Source organism: Nicotiana sylvestris, chromosome 12 (assembly GCF_000393655.2).
Source record: "Nicotiana sylvestris chromosome 12, ASM39365v2, whole genome shotgun sequence".
In the NCBI taxonomy this organism is placed as follows: Eukaryota; Viridiplantae; Streptophyta; class Magnoliopsida; order Solanales; family Solanaceae; genus Nicotiana; species Nicotiana sylvestris.
In genome coordinates, this window is record NC_091068.1 from 36300023 (window position 1) to 36305258 (window position 5236).

The following is a 5236-nucleotide window of genomic DNA, read 5'->3' on the forward strand; positions in this document are numbered from 1 at the left end:
TCTGACGAACTTTCTCCTAGGATCAAAATCTAAGTCTGATGAATCTTTCTCCTAAGATAAGAAAAGAGACTTAGTCTGATGAATTTTCTCCTAGGATCAAAATCTTAGTCTGATGAATCTTTCTCCTAAGATAGAAGACCTAGTCTGATGAACTTTCTCCTAGGATCAAAATCTTAGTCTCATGAATCTTTCTCCTAAAATAAGAAAAAAGACCTAGTCTGATGAATTTTCTCCTAGGATAGAAATATTAGTCTGATAAATCTTTCTTCTAAGATAGAAAACCTAGTCTGACGAATTTTCTCCTTGGATATTTTGAAAAAAATGGGAAGTCTGGATTTGAAAAAAAAAGGGGGGAAAAAAAGGTCAATTTTTAGTTTTCTTAAGTTATCAATGTTTAGTTTTCTTGAAATCAGGGGCCCCGCTTGGAGAATAGGGTCAGTCTTTACTTTAGTCAAGCTTAGTTTATAGTCTTCCTAATTTATTCTTTAGTTTACTCTCATCATTGCATCAATAGTACAAGTGGTTTACAATTTTGCTAACAACTCACAAATCTTCCTAGTGCAAACTGGGGCAGAAAAAATTTCTTTTGTTTTGTCTGTTTTGTTGTAATCAGCCGCCCACCTGGAGAACAAGGGAAGATAACTCAAGTTTCAAGGGAAAGCAGTTTCGAAGGAAGACAACTCGAGTTTCAAGGGAAAGTAGTTTCGAAGGAAGACAATTCAAGTTTCAAGGGAAAATGGTTCAAGGTGCAAGGGAAAATAGTGTCAAGTTACAAGAGAAGACGGTTCAAGTTCAGCAATCAGGCGCCCGCCTGGAAAATAAGAGAATTCAATTCACAATGCAATTCAGGTCAACAATAAAAGAAGCTCGCGTCAAGAATGCGAGTAAGCAGTCCTAGATGATCAACAGAAGTTAGTCACAATCCAGAATAAGAAGAAAAAAAAAACAAAAGGAAAGACAAGAAGTGAATCCAAATGCAGAAGTTAATGAAAGATGTGAGCTGCTCAAGACAGGGCTGAGGTCACAAGCTTTGCATGTCCCGTCTTGGTTTGAAAAGCTGAAGAAGATTGAACCAACACCTGTGGCTAACAAGCATCATGATTCAGATCAGGGTCCGCCTGAAGAACCAACCAAGACTCAAGATCAAGCTTTAGAAGACTCATATATAGGAATCTTGTAACTCGTAGCTGATAGACTTAGTTAGTTTTTTCAATTTTGATTTTTGATGTAATAACAGGACCACGAACCGGAGCCTCGGACGGAACTTCACTGGACTCTCTCATCCTCTTCACACACTCCATCACCTCATTCATTCCTGAACTATGCGTGGCCTGATTCCTTTATAGCCAAAGATATGTAGGCAGCTCAGATACCAGGGCTCGGTCACATTCTCCTTCCTCTTAGTTTTTTGTCTCGATAAATGAGGGTCGTGTCAAAAAACCTGTCTAGTCATTCTTTGTCTGAAAACTCTTCGCGTTTTCAGTCAAAGAGGGGCAGCTGTAGACATGTGATTTTTGACCCTCCCCAAGATTTTTCATATTTTAGCACATAAATATTTTATTAGGCCTAATATAGCTATTTCAACTATTGTTTTTACTCTTTTACTTTATTTTATTACAAAAAAAATAAAAATTACAAAAAAATAGTTTCATTAATGTGTTGTAGTCATTTTTAATCTTGAAAAATACCAAAATAAAGTTTATTTTAACGGTCAGTCTTATTTTAATAGTTATTTTACTTAAGTAAGACTAATTAATAAATGAGATTGTATTTTAATCTCGTTCGCGGGGAAAGAATAAAACTTAGGGTCGAGCAACCCATTTTTAGGCCTAGTTTTAGACCTAGCCCGTAAATCCCAAGACCATAATTCCTAGGCACATAGTTTTAAACTAATCCCTACCCGTATATAATAGTACCTAACCTCTAAAATAAACGGACACCAAAAAAACTCAATTCGCCGTTTCTCTGAAAAGAGCTAAAAACACAAAGAAAAACGATAGACAAACGGACAATCATCCAAAAAGAAAGGCAACAAAAATAATTGAAATCTAGATCCCTAGGCATAAAACAATGAGCAGCGCCTCAAGAGATACACGGAATCGCTGACCCCCGAAAATTTTGATCATTTTCATTCTCTGATTTTGAGAGAGCAACAGCGCCGTTTTTGGAGCTTGGCAGACCGGACCCTATCCCCCTTCTTGTCGTCGTCTTCCCCAAACCAGACCCCCCTCCCCGATCGTTTTTTCTTCTGGGAAAACAAAGCAGCATTTCCATGGTTTTGGCTTAACACAAAACAGATCCAGCATCACCCTTTTTCTTTCACCTCCCATCAGCCACCTCAAACACAAGAGAAGAAGAGTAACTAACACACACATAAGAATCGAAAAAAAACAAAAGAGAAAATCTGGGCAGAAAATTAGCTAAAGAAAATGGTGGTTTTGGCGTTTGCTTTCGTTTGGGTTGGTTCATATTTGATTTCAAATTTAGAATATATAATGAGAAGTTAGTCCATTCTTTGTTTTTATTTTATTTTAAACGTTGGAGTTGTTGTTCGAGATCCAAAAATCCGTCGAGGTCTCCGGCGAGTTTTCTGTAATTCGGAATTTCGTTATCGAGCTTCATTTCAAACCTGAGTTCATAGAGGTCCGTTTCTCACTTTTCTTGGTCTTTGCTATTAACCTGTTAAATGAAATGAAAGACATTGACATCATTAAATGCCTCATTAAATAATAGAGGTCTGTTTGTGTTTATTTTAATTGTTTGCTTGTGCGTTTTTTAAAAAGACAAATGAATTGTGTCTTTGTGTGTAGTAGATTAGCCCACGTTTCCCCCCAAAGTAATTGTAAATAATTGTTCTATTATTAGTGATAAAATTGATCTTCTATTCCTAAGTTTAGGGAAGAAAAATTCGTTAGTAGTAACATCTTGTCCATAAATTTGGCATCACAACAATCTAAAATATAAGGAAAATAATTATATGCGCTAGTTGCTTTAGGCGCGATTAATAAATTGTCGTGATCACGGGTACGGTTCCCGTGGTGTGGTCATGATACGTAAATCTCAATTAGGGGGGTGTATTTCATGTAACCCGATTATAACAACTTCGAATAAAGCCCTTTGAAATATTTGAGGCGTGTCGTGCCAAATAAAATCTCAAAATGCATGGCCCTCACTTAAGTAATTTTAATCCTTAGAAATTGAGGCGTGCCATTTAGTTGAATTTTCATGGCCCTCGCAAAGTTGAAAGAGCATAGTTGCTATAGGCGTGCTATTTAAAAATTACTTTCCTAAACTCGGGTGTGCATTTATGTGACCCAAATCCAAATCTCAACAATGTTAGATAAAATGTGTCGTGGACCGCGGGTGCATCTATGTGACGTGGTTCAAGACATGTTTTTAATAACGTTGAAATCCTCCTAAAATAAAAAAATTAAATAAAAGCAGTTATAAAGTTTAAAATTACACTATAGGCTAAAACATGTACTAAAATCAGACAATAGGCTAATTATAATAGTTGAGCGACCGTGCTAGAACCACAAAACTCGGGAATGCCTAATAGCTTCTCCCGGGTTAACAGAATTCCTTACCCGGATTTCCGTGTTCGTGGACTGTAATACAGAGTCAATCTTTTCCTCGACTCGGGATTCGAACCGGTGACTTGGTGTGAGCACGTGATTTTTGCTTCACGAAAACTACTCCCAAAGAAATCGAAAAATGAAACAAATTGCCTTTGGGTACAATTTTGAGAACTTTGCGTGACATTTTGGATAATTATTTTTGTCTGTGAATGTTTAGTTTGTTTTAATTAATTAAAAATACAAAATATATGTTGCATACACATTTAAGATTTAATTGTGCACTTAGGAATTAATTGAACCATGTTTTGCTTTTAAGAGAAAGAAAATCACAAAATAATGTATTTTTAGCATTTCATGTCCAAGTTATGTGATTTTATTTGATTGTGTGTGTTAATTGTTATTAAAAGTTAGTAGTACTTTTGTAAATTAATCTAGTCCTATAAGTTAATTTAGAATTTTTGGAATTTTTAGTTTTATTAGTTTAAGAAAAGAAAGGCAAAATAAAAGAGTGTTAAGTCATATTTGGGCCAAATCAATTTAAAGTCCAAACAATTTTTCTTCCCCTTTGAAATTGAAACCCGGATACCCAGCCCATACCCCATCCCCGACCCGGTCTTCCCCATAGCCCAAACAACCACCCCCTTTCTTCATTTCATTTCCAAACCCCTAACAAAAAACCCTAAACCACCCGCCCCCTCTTCTTCTCCTTCTCCAAACGACCCCTCCAACTCCCACGTCCATGGCTGCCCTCCTTCTTCATCTTTTCCAAACGACCCCCATGGCTGCCCTTCTTCTTCTTCGAACCAACGACCACCCCACTGCCAAACGACCACCTGAAATAGCCCGCCTCACCTTCTCCAGCCAGTCCGCCAGTCGCGAGCTCCAGCCTTCTCCATCGACGTCCAATGCCATTAGACCCAACGTCGTCACTTGTCGGCCATCTGAAACAGCCCGCCCCACGTCCACCACCTCTCGACCACCAGCTTCGTTCGAATGACCACCTCCCTTCACGTCAGCCTTACTACCATCAACCCGTCGACAACCTACAACCCAACGACCCTCCAGTCACGAGCTCCAGCCAGTCCGCCACTCCAGCTCCACAGTCATCATGCTCGAGCAGCCATGGAACTCTGGCTCAAATCCTTCAAAACCCTCCATTAAAAAGCGACCCATTTTCAGTCTGTGAGTTCAAGTTTCCGACGGGGTCTTGGTTCCAGATTTGCTCGAGTTTCTTGGAACATTAGCTTTAAGCTTTTTGTTCGGTATTTGCCTTTGCTGTACAGCTCTGCTCAAAGAGTTTTCTGTATTCAATCACTTGGGAAATCCATTTTGGCAACAATGAAGGTCCATTTCCTTTTTATTTTCATCTTGTCTTTTGGTTAAACTGATATCAATGAGCTGCGTGTTCCATGATCGAACGTAGTGAGCAACAGTACAAATTCATGAATCCGTAGTTCTTCTTGCTTGTTTTAATTATCTTGCCTCGTTCGAATTTCTATCTTTTCTTAGTTATGTTATGTTATTTCTTTTCTTGTCGTTGTTCATCATTTCTTGCATATGAAGTCAGTTTGTTTTCATTCAGTATGTTGACAGTATTCATTTGTTCTTGTTTAGGTTTAATCTAGAAGTGTGTTAGTTTAATCACTGAATCTTTATTT